Source organism: Sciurus carolinensis, chromosome X (assembly GCF_902686445.1).
Source record: "Sciurus carolinensis chromosome X, mSciCar1.2, whole genome shotgun sequence".
NCBI classification, from domain to species: domain Eukaryota; kingdom Metazoa; phylum Chordata; class Mammalia; order Rodentia; family Sciuridae; genus Sciurus; species Sciurus carolinensis.
The window spans coordinates 101,719,403-101,733,941 of NC_062232.1; positions in this window are offsets into that span (position 1 = coordinate 101,719,403).

Genomic DNA, 14,539 nt, shown 5'->3' on the forward strand with positions numbered 1-14,539 from the left:
AGGCCAATGCAGGAGAATTGTAAGCTGAAAGCCAGCCTCAGCATTTTAGTGAGTCCCTAAGCAACTTAGCAAGAATCTGTCTCAAAATTAAAAATAAATAAATAAATAGAAAGGACTGGGGATGTAACTCAGTATTTAAGTGCCTCTGTGTCCGGTTCCTGGTACAAAAATGATTAAGTGAAATTATATAGTATGTAAGCTTTTGTGATTAACTTTTTTTTCATTCTGGATAATTCCCTTGAAATTCATTCAAATTATGTAAGCAATAGCTATTGTTTATTGCTGAGGAGTTTTCCATAGTATGGAAATGCTACTGGTATGGAAATTCACCTATTGACCAAAATTAGATTTCTTTCAAAATTCTGACTGTTATATATAAAGCTGCTGTAAAAATTGGTATATAAGTTTTTGTGTGGACATTAAGTTGTTTTTTTTTTTTTTTTGGAATAAAAACCTTAGAGTATAATTGCTGGATTATATGATAAGTACATGTATAGTTGTTAAGAAAATGATGTATTTTTTCCAAAATGACTGTATCATTTTGCATTATCACAAGCAATGTATTTTTCACTTTGTTTCTTTGCATCATTGCTGGTATTTAGTGTATTCACTTAAAAAATCTATATATCCTTATAGGTGTGTAGTGATATTTTATTATGGTTTTAATTTGCATTTTACAAATGACTAATGTTGTCGAACACCTTTTTTATGTGCAAATTTGCTGTCTGTATATCCTCTTCAGTGAAATGTTCGTTCATGTTTTTTGCCCATTTTCAAATTGGAAAATTTTATTTTATTACTATTGAGTATTTACAGTTCTATGTGTATTCTAAGTATTAGTAGTGTTTTTTTCAGATATGACATTTGCAAATATTTTCTATCAGTCAACAGCTTATCTTTTCATTCTCTTCTCAAGATGGTTTGGAGAGTATTTTAAAACATTTGTATGTGGTTCAGATTATCAATTATTCCTTTTGCGAATATTACTCTTTAAGTCTAATAACAGTTTGCCTAGCTCTAAATTCTGAAAAAATTTACTGTGTGTTTTCTAAAAGTTTTATATTTTCTATTAAAGCCAACAATCAATTTTGCATTTTTTTATTGTATAACATTTGAGGTCAAATTTTTTGACCTAGGGATATCTACCTACTTCAGCAGCATCTGTCAAAAATTCCTTTTTCCCCAAAATGCATTGCTTTTTTACCTATGTCAAAAGTAAATTGTGAATATTTATTTGGGTCTCCTTTAGATTCTTTATTCCATTAAATTGATCTCTGTGTCTTTTATCACCAATATTCTTTTGTTTACTATAGTTATATAAGCCTTAATATTGGGCAGAATGATTCCTTCCACTTCATTTTTATTGTAATCATTTCAGATACTAAAAGTGCTTTGCATTTCCATATAAATTTGAGAATAATATTGTTTATATCTACAAAAAACTTAGTTTTTTATGGGGATTGCATTAAACCTATAGGTCAATTTAAGGAGAACTGGCATCTTTACTATGTTTTCTTACAACCCATGAACATGTTATATCTCTTAATTATAGACCATACACACACTCACATACTATAGTTGATCATATATATATCTTGCTGTTTCTGTCTTTCTTTCAGGTAATTGTAAATGGCATGTTTTTTAATTTTGATTTCCACAAGTTCATTTTTATTATATTGAAAAGTAATTGATTTTTTAGTGTCAATCTTGTTTTCTATTACCTTGATCAACTCACTGGTTTTAGGAAGACTTTTTAAAAATATAGATTCCTTGGGATTCTCTATGTAGATGGCCAAGTCATCTGCAATCAAAGATAGTTTTACTACTTCCTTTATAATCTATCTGTCATTTGTTTCTTTTTCTTTACTTATTGTGCTGACTAGAACTTCCAGTTTCATTATGAATGAGAATGAAGACAGAGCAGACATCCTTGCCTTACTCAGCACCACGGGGGGAAACATTATTTCTAAGTATAATGATAGCTCTTGTAGTATTATTTTTGGAGATACTTTTTATCAAATTGATGAAGTACCTTTTGTATTCCTAGGTTATGAGAGTTTATAGAATGAATGGGTGTTGAAATTTTTTTGTTTGGTTTTGAAATGGGCTTATTGCTATGTTTCCTAGGCTGGTCTTGAATTCATAGGTTCAACTTCTGCCTTGGCCTCCTGAGTAGCTGAGACTACAGGCATGTTCCACCACACTGACCTATGTTAAAAGTTTTTCATGTGTGTTGGGCATGGTGGCACATGCCTATAATTCCAGCAGCCCAGGAGGCTGAGAAAAGGGGATTGCAAGTTCAAAGTCAGCCTCAGCAACTTAGCAAGGCCCTAAGCAACTTATTGAGACCCTGTCTCTAAATAAAAAACAAAAAGCACTGGGGGTATGGTTCAGGGTTGTTAAGCACCCCTGGTTCAATACCTGGTACCAAAAAAACATTTTTACGTGTCAGTGGAGATGGTCTTATGGTTTTTCTTCTTTAGTTTGTTGATATGATGAAGTATATTGTTTAATCTTTGGTTATTGACTGGGACTTACATTTCTGGAATAAATTTTACTGCTCGGTCATGCTATATAATACAAATTATGCATTGTGTGATTAGATTTCTTTATATATTGCTGGTAGGACTGCAAATTGGTACAACCTCTCTGGAAAGCAGTATGGAGATTCCTCAGAAAACCTGGAATGGAACCACCATTTGACCCAGTTATCCCACTCCTGGGTTTATATCCAAAGGAGTTAAAATCAGCATACTACAGTGATGCAACCACTTCAATATTTATAGCAGCTCAATTCACAATAGCTAAACTATGGAACCAACCTAGGTGCCCTTCATGAATGGATAAAGAAAATGTGGTACATAAACACAATGGAATATTACTCAGACTTAAAGAAGAATGAAATTATGGCATTTGCTGCTGAATGCATGAAACTGGAGACTATCATGCTAAGTGAAATAAGCCAGTCCCAAAACACCAAAGGCAGAATGTTCTTTCTGATATGTGGATGCTAACCCACATTAAGGGAGGGAAAGATTAGAGGTTCCTTGGACTAGTCAAAGGGGAATGAAGGAAAGGGAAGGGGGATGGGATAGAAATGACAGTGGAATTAATTGGACATAACTTTCCTATGTTCATATATGAATACATGACCAATGTAACTCTACATTATGTACAACCACAATAATGGTATCCTAACTGGAACAAGTTATACTTATTCTATGTATGTATATGTCAAAAATACCCTAATGTGATGCAAATCTAGAAAGAACAAATTAAAAAAAGATTTCCTAATACTTAATTGAGGATTTTGCATATAATTTAATGAGAGGAAATCAGTCTGTGGAGTGTTTTAAAACTGTCTATATCTGGTTTCGATACTGATTAATACTTTCCTCCTTAGTGAGTGGAGAGTATTCCGTCCTTTCCTATTTACTGGAAGGAAGACACTGTGCAGAAATGATATTAATTCCTCTTTACCTGTATTGTAAAATATTGCAGTGAAGCTGCCATAAATAAAAGTTATTTTTATGGAATTTTAACCTCTGAATTCAATTTTTTAATGGTTATAAGGCTACTCAGATTATTTAATTTTGGGTGAGTTTGGGTAGTTGGTGGGTTTTATACCATTGATTAGTTTTACCTAAATTTTCAAACTTATGAATGTAACTTTGATGGCATTTTTCCCCAATGATTTTAAGGACTATGGTTGTATAATGATACCCCCCATTTCATTCACAATGCTGGAGATTTGTGGTTTCTCTCCTTTTATCTTTCCCTGTTTCACAAAAAGTTTATCCTATTTGTAGATTGTTTTGATAATTGAACTTCGATTTCTTTGAATTTGATTTCTTTGATTTATTTCTGTTATTTTTTGAGGGGTGGTACCAGGGATTGAACTCAGGGGCACTCAACCATTGAGCTACATCCCCAGTCCTATTTTGTATTTTTATTAGAGATAGGATGTGACAGAGTTGCTTAGGGCCTCATTTATGCTGAGTTTGGTTTTGAACTCACAATCTTCCTGCTTCAGCCTCTGGAGCCACTGGGATTACAGGCATGTGTTGCCACGCCTAGCATGATTTTCTCTGTTATTCTGTTTCTAATTTTATTGATTTGCTCTTATCTTTAGTATTTTCTTCCTTCTTCCAACTTTTTTTTTTTTTTTGGTACTGGAGATTGAACTCAGGGGAGGTTAACTACTGAGCTACATCCCCAGTCCTTTTTATTATTTATTTATTTATTTACCTATTTTCTTTAGAGACAAGGTCTGTAAATAGTTGCTTAGGTCTCTCTAAGTTGGTGAGGCTGACTTTGAACTTGCAATCCTCCTGCCTCAGCCTCCTGTGTCATAGGTATTACATATATGTGCCACTGAACTTGCCTTCTCTACTTGTTTTTGATTTGTTATTCTTTTTTCTAATCTCTTGAGAAAGGAACTAATCCTACAAAATGCTATGAGACCTTTCCTCTCTTCTAATATATGCATTTTAGTGCAATAAATTTCCCTTTCAGTACTGCCTTACCTAAATACTAAAAGTTTTGATATACTGTCTTTTCATTTTCATTAATTTTCTGTATTTTTCCTAAATTTAGTTAGAAATTTCCTCTTGGATGGTTATTTAGAAATACGTTGTTTAATTTTCAGATGTTCACAGATTTTCCTATTGTTTTTCTTGCATTGATTCTAGTTTGATTTCTTTGTATTCAGAAACTATATTCCAAGGAGAAAAATATGGCAGCTCAGAGGAATCCATAGTGTTACAGCAGCTCCCCAAGAGTGAATTAAATCAGTAGCTCTATAGCGGCAAAGTGAGGTAGGGAAATGGAAAGGTAAAAACAGAGGCAATGCAGTGAGCTAGTAGCCAGCAAAAAAAATCCAAAAATATTGTCTTCTAGAATAGAAAGAGAATTAATATGAGCAACAGATGGTGACAGTGTTGAGTGTGTTGTGGCTTATTGGGGAAGGGAAGCACTTTTGGAACAAGTCAAAAGAGGTTCTCCCCAGAGCTTCACAAAGACAAACATTGATCAGCATATCCACAATGGGAGCAGGTAATAAGCTCAGAAAATCTGGACCATGTTTCTTGGGGAGAAATTTCTCATGGATTGGATTTCCTGTCAGCCAACTTAGAATTTCTTCAGCATACTATTGTTTTCCAGAAATCAATCAGTCTCTTTTTTCTTTTCCTTTAATTCATTCTCATTCTCTCTCTCTCTTATTTTTTTCTTGTACCTGGTATGCTTTTTTTTTTAGATTATTCAAGACTAAGGGACTTTGCAAAGTAGAGAAGAACTAAAGGCTTTTTGAAATTGACAGATTGATCTGTGGGTTAGAGTATGACTGACAGGGAGGTGGGATCTGGGTTTGAACAGGATTAGGATGGAAAGTCCCACTACCTGCTCCCAAACTAGCACACAAACAGGGACTCTGCAAGGAGAGCTGCAGTTTGAGCCAAACAGTCTTCACAGAATATATTCTATGTGATTTCTGTCTTTCTGTAGCACGTGATTGTTCTATAAACATTAATTAGATTCTGTTGATGTTGTGGTTCAGTTTTCTTTATCTGTTCTGATTTTCTTCCTAAATGGTTTTGCCAGTTGGTGAAAATGAGGTGGTGAAATTCTTAAGAGTAATTATGAGCTTGTCTGTTTGTATATCTCCATCAGTTTTTCTTCATATGTTTTGTAGCATATTTTTTGGCATTCATACATATAAACACTTCCACCAATTCCTTTTTAAAAATATGTTTTAGTTGTTTATGGACCTTTATTTTATTTATTTTTATGTGGTGCTGAGGATAGAACCCAGTGCCCCACACATCCTAGGCAACAACCCCAGCCCGATTTGTACAATTCTTGAATTTATATTTTATCATTATGTAATGCTCTTTATTGCTAGTTACTTTTTGTGTTCTATAGTATACTTTAACTGACATTAACATAGCTACTTTCACTTAACTTTGGCTTAGTCTGAAAAATACATATATGTGTATATATTTATATATATTTCTATTCTTTTATATATAATCTACTTTTTTGTTTGAAATAATTTTCTTATGGACAGCATGTAGGTAGAGCCTGGTTGTTATTTATAGAGATTGACAGAGAACTAGTGATTGAACCCAGAGGCACTTTACCACTGAGCCAAATCCCCAGCCCCTTTTATTTTTTATTTAGAGACAGGGTCTCACTAAGTTGCTTGGGTTCATGCTAAATTACTGAGGATACCTTTGAACTTGTGATTCTCTTGCCTCAGCCTCCCAAGTTGCTGAGATTACAGACATAATACCACCATGCCCAGCATCTTTTGTGGTTTTTGCCTTTTATATGTGATTTTTGATATGTTAAAGCATGATTATGCCAATTCTCTTTCATGTCTGAAAAATAGTTTCTCTGGATATAGCATTCACAGTTAACAGTGTTTTTATTCAATAACTTGATAGATTATCTGCCATTTCCATCTGGCCTCCATGATTTTAGATGACAAAACTGCTATCATTCAACTTGTTGTTTCCCTGTAAGTAGTATGTTGTTTTTATCATCTTGTTTTTAAGTGTTTTTGTATTGTCTTTGTTTTTCAGAGGTTAATTATGCTATGTTTTTATATATTTATCATGTGTTGGTTTATTATATTTGGGGCTTGCTCAACTTCTTGAATCTATTGATTTACCTTTTGTCAAATTTTCAGTTATTATTTCTTGAAATGCTTTTTATTTACATTCCTCCTTTTTACATTGATACAAATATTAGAACCTTTGTTATTACATCACAATTTGCTGACTCCTGTTTTTCATGGTCTACTTTTTGTTTTTACAATTGTGTGATCTCTACTGGTGGTTCCTAAATTTCACTGATTCTTCTGTCTTCTCCACTATAATATTTAATCCATTCAGTAAAATTCATATTTCATTTTTTGTCTGTTTCAGTTCTCTAATTTTCACTTGGTTCTTTCCCATACCTTCTTTTTCTTTGCCAAAATTTTATTTTTCCATTTGCTCCAAGAAAATGTATAATTACAAGTTGAAGCATTTTTATTATGCTTGAATCCCTGCTAGTTATACCCATATAGGCAGAATAAACTGCCTCTTGGTGCCACTAGGATGATGAATAACACTGTGTTTATGTAGTGGAGGGCATTTCCCTTAGGATGCATTTTTTTTCTGCTTTGTTCCAGCAAGCTTGCTGGTCAGTCTTTGCCAGTGCCACTGGAATAGGAAAGGATCTATTGGGTCACCTTCTACTATTGGGTGGAGGGATTGATAAATGTCATTTTAGAGACACCCTCTAACATAGAATTTGGGGACAGGAGACAATAGGCCCAATTATCTTCTGCTACTAAGTGGAACGTTGAGAAACACCAGTTGTAGATTTCTTCTGCCACTGGTCGTACTGGGAAACATCAGATTTTGCTTGCCTTTTATTGCTCGATGAAGGACTGGGAGTTGCAGAACTTGGGTCATTCTCTGATGCATATTAGTGGGCCAGAAAATGCTAGCGCTACTGGCAGCCCCTGTGCAGGAATAGAAGAGCCTCATGCCATCATGTGGGGAAGGGGACCTGTCCTATATCTGTTAGAACTGCCAGCATGATCAGTGTAGGTCCATACTTTAACTTTATATCTCACAGTTAATTTTTCCCTGATTATATACAATAATAGAGCTAGCCTGCACATTGATTTTTTTTCTATGTAAACCTTTATATCATGTAGTTCATGGAAGCAGGTTTCTAAATTTCAGTCTTGGGATTATGTGAAATAAATTTGTTATGTGTTCTAGAAGTGTTGTAAAATTCAAACTTATGTATCAAATTGACTGTTATGGTTTGGATGTGAGGTGTCCCCCAAAAGCTCACATGTGAGCCAGTGCAAGAAGGTTCAGAGGAGAAACAATTGGATTGTAACAGTCTTAACACAATCAGTGATTTAGTCCCCTGATGGGATTAACTGAGTGGTAACTGAAGTGGTAGGGTGTGACTGGAGGAGGTGGGAATTGGTATAAAGTTTTGGGGTATATATTTTGTATTTGGAGAGTGGATACTCTTTCTCTGTTTCCTGATCACCATGTTGTGAGCTGCTTCCCTCTGCCACACTCTCCTGTCATGATGTTCAGTCTCACCTGGAGGCCTGAGGAATGGAGCTGGCCTTCTGCAGACTAAGACCTCTGAAACAGTGAATCTTCAAATAAACCCTTCCTCCACTATAGTTGTTCTGGTCAGATCTTTTAGTCACAGCAGTAAAATAGCTAACTAAAACATTAACTTAGAATGATAATACATACTTTTAGCCTACAGATTTTTGTTTCAATGTAGTGAGAAAAATTTTCCTGTCATAAGTTTCAGAGAAGGCAAGCTAGGATAAACTCTGTTCTAAAGGTTCAGGATTTCCTGTGCTGCCAACTCAGTTTGTTTGAAGAATGGAGAAATGAATGTACATCACTTGTGAGATAGTTAAATTTCTAGGAAATGATCTTGGACAAAAAGTTCACACAAATGATCTCTTGTCATCATTTGCCATTCCAACACATTATCTCTGTTAACTATGTGATTATATTGTGACTTATCATTTTTGTGAGATTGTGTTTGTGCACACACTTGAACCTTTGTGTATGAAAGAGCAGTACTGACATGCGGGAGGAAGAATACTTATGTTATTTTATATTATCAAATATGTTGGGAGTACATTTGATATACATTATGCATTATTGGCTTATCTCACTCATCTTGGAATCCTGAAAAGTCAGTTGACCTATATGATACATTTAAAAAAATGCATGCTTAATACATAATTAGAAAGATACATAAAATATATTAATTAGGGCTTCTGATTCAACTGTCTAATTTTATAGAAATCACCAGATATTATGTTTTAAATTATAGACTGTATAATTATAGTGAAATCTGAGATAAATTTGTTTTATTTGCTACTGTCCAAAGATTATAATAGAAAAGTCTGTGGCTAAATGTAATTTATAGAAATTATTTATCCATTTATTCCACAAACATTTATTTAGAACCTAGTATATGCTAGACAACATCAACACTGAGAATGACATTTAAGGGAGTAATTCCAATATTTAAAATTAAATCTTTCCCACAATAGATATCCTGGAACTGGACATTATGGTGTTTCTTCCTTTTCTCAAATATTCTGAGGAAACTCTCAGATAGGAGGAGGGAGGATTCAACCATAACAATAGTATTAATTTCACCTATGCATATCATAGTACATTTTTATAATACTGTAGTGCTACACATGAAAATTTTACTGAGCCATGAGCTAAATTTTTTCTTAATTGGCCAGTTTTAAATAATTCTCTGTGTATGTGATTTTAGTGAGAAAGTTAATATATCAAAATATTGTCATTTTGAAAAATTCTGTAATTCTATATACCCTAATAGAACAGAGGAATTTCAGATTTTCCAAGTAATTTTGCTGAGCTGCTGCTTCTGTTTTGGATGTGTATTATTTGGGTCAGTATACTAAAACTTTGTGAGTATAGTCATTGCACAAAAGTCAAACGAACTAACAACTGGGTCTATATAAATGAAATACTTTATTACCTGAGATGATCTTTAGAAGAAAATCTTCATGTTGAAAAATCACTACTGGATTATTTGGGGGATAGGATTTAGAAGTAATTTGCATGGGGTCACTCTTCTTTGGGTTCTACCTGTGGATGGTTGTCATAGTTTGAGGTACTTTCCATCTTATTCTTTTATAATTTGCCAAGTAATATTTCCTGCAACTGTTTTGTTGTGCAAATTAAATGCTTATCACATTAATTAAATTGTGTTAAAAATGAGTCCTTAATGCAAGAACAATAAATCACACATTTCTGCAATATTAAACCCTGGGATGCAGAGATAATATTATTTAGCAGTGGTAGTGAAAAGTGGGTTCTACACTTTTTCCCTTGTTGATTTTTGATAAAGGAATTAATATTAAGTTTCATGCTGATGACATTAAACTATTAACTCACTGACATCTCATTTCAATTAAATAGTTTCATTCAGGCAAATTTATCAGGAAGAAAACTGAGTCTGGTATACTTATCATTGGCAAGCTCTCTAACATCTGCATTAGGTTTATGTTGAATTGTTTTCTGAATTTCATTTTTTTTTGCCTTGAATACCACACTAGGTGAGGTGCCAACATTGTGAATTCTCATGTACTGTTCTGCAAATAAAATGAGAATTACTGGGTTTTTATGGAAGTTACTTGGATTTTAATGTAGGAATATATTGCTTCTCTCAGAAATACCATTCCAGGGGGATTAATTAGTAGAACTCTGATTAAAAATGTGTCATAATCCCTACTCCAGAGGAACAACACTCCCTGCAGAGAGAGCAATGCAGTAGGTAGAAGAGATCTTTATATAACCCTGCATTTGGAGCTTCTTATTTATTTCATCAGGGAGCTAACATAATACATTTTAAAATGGATCTGAAAAATGTAAACAGGGAGACATTTGGTGCAATTTACTCAACTTTAACTTATTATGTGTATATGCAGTGTTATTGCCATGCGTGATCCCAAACCAAGACAACCAACATTAACCCTTGTGCCTGCTACATGGGGAGAGGTCTTTTTCTTGTCTAGTTGAGATCCTAATTTTGTATATTTATCTAAGAAATTGATTATTACATTTTTTAGCCAGGTGGGAATTGCCCACTCCCCAAATTTATTGAATACTTGTATTTTCAAAAAAGTTGAGATTCATTGAGGACTGTACCTTTTTGCTTCCCCAGTAAAAATCAACTTGAATTTTTAGTCATCTGGGTTTAATATGAAAATGAATGCAAATAAATGAAAACAGAAAAATTATGAAAAGAGGAACTGGTTATGGTAAAGGGAAAAACAAATGAAGAACAGTAGCCATGGTCTATATTTGTTTGTTATTACATTTTTGATTAATTCTATTAAGTAGAATTGATAAACACATTGGCCATATTGTCTAAGTTAATTGTAAATGTTTTATTTCATCCATATATGAAGAGTAATTGCTATAAGACATATTTTATTTTTGTTAAGGGTCTCTTTGCAAAGAAATTGTATGTGGTGTAGTAAAATATTTAATTAAAAGAATATTTCTTGCTCTTAGAGACATTCTAATCTAGCCATCCTCCCTCTCCTACTAAATTGTGTCTATGTGCTGTCAGAGCATTTGGAAGCATATTATGTTTTCATGACAATAGATTTCTAAGCCACAACTTCCAGTGAGTCACATGATCATGAAGGTAAACATCTGGTCCTCCAGTATACCATATTGCTAATTATAAAGTTTTGTAGGCTAGGCATACTAAATACACATTTGACGTGATATTTTCAATTTACAGTGGGCTTAATGGGACATAGCCCTATTGTGAGATGAGGAGCATCTCTGTATGTGTGTGTTCTACTTTTCATCTCTTTTTCTCAGGGAAACTTTAGCTTTTATTCTTAAGTACTTCAATGGATTGGAAGAGATTTACTAATATTCTCAAGGTACTTTCCCTTATTAAAGTTAACTGGTTGTAGATCTTGACCATGTCTATTAAATATATTCATAGCAGCACTAGGTCAGTATATACTATAACCTCACCAAGTTGACATATACCATTAACCATCAATAGATAGGTAGGTAGGTAGGTAGGTAGGCAGGAAAATAGATAGATATACAGAGATATAACAAATAATTGACTTATACAACTGTGGGAACTTGCTTAGCAAGTCAGAGCAGTCAGAAAGGGGGCATCATGAGCTGGCTTGAACTCATGGGCACAGACTGTGGAATTTCTTCTGTCTTTTGAGGAAACCTCAGGCCTGCTTTCAGGTTCTTCCAAAAGATTTATCCAGACTCATGTTAATCATCTAGGAATATCTCTTTCAAAGCCAACTTACTAGGTGCTGTCCTCATATCTGCCTAATACCTTCATAGTACTATCTAGTTAGAATGTAACCAATTAGGAACTGTGCTTAACTGAGTTGACATATAAAAAATAAAGCCATCATATATCACATAAATAAACATGAATAAAAAGGTGATTGAATGAAAAACATTTGAATGGATATAAAGTACTTGTTTCAAGCAGACTTGTATTATTTAAAACTTTCCATCGTGAGACATAGATTAGTCTGTACTTCAATTTTAAAAGACATTGGGAATAGACCACTCAGATTTTAGAACACATATTTGTAATAAAGGAATTTTTATTCTGGAGGACATTATACCATAATATCCTTATGTTTTCTAGAAAGTTGTGAGATAGCTCCTCTATTTTTCACCAAGTTAATAGTAAATGATGGCTGAGCAAATGGAAGGAGGGTTCCTCAGGGGAATGAGAAGTATGTGATTCATTGGAGATGGATTAGGATCTGATATCTTTAGCTAAGTTGGACTGCTCCCATTTGCTTCCAAACATTCAACTTCATTTTTGATTTATCTGTGAACATTTTCTAATGGGAAGTTTATTATACACAAAACTTTGCTTGAATTTTGCTTCAGCATTATTCTATAAATAACCGGTGGATAAAGCCAGACTTGGTTGTCAATGAAAAGTGTGAGTGCACAGTTTATCAAGAACAGCCAAAGTAGTTAAAGTAGCTTGTTTGAATTTAGATGTCATATGCAAGTGGTAGAAACTTAAGTCCGATGGAAGAATATATACAAAAGAGTTAAGTTACATGCTGTGGAATGATATACCACATATGAGTTTTGCATTTAACCTATTTAGAACCATATGTCCTGATACATCAATACTGTTCGCTGAGAGGCATACAGGGACAAGTATTTAATTATTGTAAGAACTTAAGATCCCATTGCTAAAAATATTATGGATATGAGTTTTATAACCTATGGAATGTACTTCTAATCTCTGCTTTTAGGAGCTTGTGGGAAAGCAGAATGATTTCATTACAGGGTAGTGGTACTCATCCTTAAATAATTATAGTAGTCAAATCCCATTAAGCCAACCTTAACTGAGTTATTATTTATAACTTGATAACATTACCCAGTTATTTCAACAATAAAGATCAGCAAAAGCATTTCAACAATCCTTTCTAATTCTTTATAAGGGAAAGAAAATGAGAAAAGGAGGAAAGGAAGAAGAATGGGAGAAAGCGAGGAGCAAAGGAAGGAAGTTGTTTGCCAGGGACTGGAAGAAAATGGGTAATTATTATTTAGTGGATGTAGAATTTCAGTTTTATTGATGTAGCATCTAGGTTTGTTTGGGACACTTTCTTCCCTTGTTTTCTCATATTGTTCATGTATCTTCCCCTCTAGGAGTGCAAATCTGAGGTACTGCATTTTCCCCCCTATAGACTTATAGTGTCCCTGAAGGTTTCCAGTAATTCACTTGAGAGATCGATATTAACAGCACACCCTACAAACACTATGCATCCTTAACTCAAATAGTCCCTTTTAAGACATTAACCATATTGTCTTAATAAACAGAGATTATGAGTTTGATTATTATCTACAGCTTAGCCAATAGGTGTGCAATAAGGACCACGATTTCTAATGGTGGACAAAGAGGATGGGGAGGGTGTAGGATATAACGTTATTGAGATAAGAAGTGTGTCTATAGACGTACTATGTCATGGGAGGAGTGAAAGCAGAATTAAAGAAATTGGTTGTTATCATGTGAAAAGGGAGAGTCTCCAAGGAGACAGATAGATAAGGGGAAAATAGAGAGGATGAGAAAAATATTAATAAAAGAAAAGAAAAGTAGAAATAATAGTAGGTATAAAAGGAATAATCATAATATTACTACTAATAAAAAATCTACCATAAAACTATACAGTACTGTTCAAACCTAGTCTTCAGTAGCCTGATGTCTGGAAGGAACTTGATAATGCAGGGACCCAAGAAGGGTGCTTCCCCTCTAGGGATGGTGGCCTCCAAGTGGATATAATCCCTCCTACTGGGCAGAGGCACATCCACGTATTGACAGATGGCCAACTGCAGCAGAGGTGCTAGACTGCAGGTTGGGGCTGGTCTGGTCTGGTCTTGGGTCTCTGGGCCAGACTCCCCGGCATCTGAATTTCAGTCTTGCAAGATGAAAATTCTGAAGATGGATAGTGTTGATGTTTTCACAATGTGAATGCAATTAATATTACTGAACTGTATACTTAAACATTGATAACATGATAAATATTGTTATGTGGATTTTGCCACAATGAAAAAAATGGAAGAGTACAAAATTATACTTCCACAAAAATAATACTTCTTAACCCACACTGTTTTGTTAAATGAGATAATTCATGTGAAACTGCTTGATAATAAGTGTTTAAAAAGCATTGCTCATACATTGATCCTGCCCATTGCTTAGAAAATTGGTTGTGATTTCACCATCTCAAAAAACTCAGTGCCACTCCATTGTTTAAAATGTAAACTATAAACACCTTAGTCAGCATTTAGTATTCTCTGAAATCAGAAACAATCTAACTTTGTAGTGCTATTTTCTAGCAAAAATTCTTGGCTAAAACCCTATCTTCTTTATAAAACTTTCCCTGAGTCCTTGATCTTTCTTTCCCAAAATTCATTTAGAATTATTATCT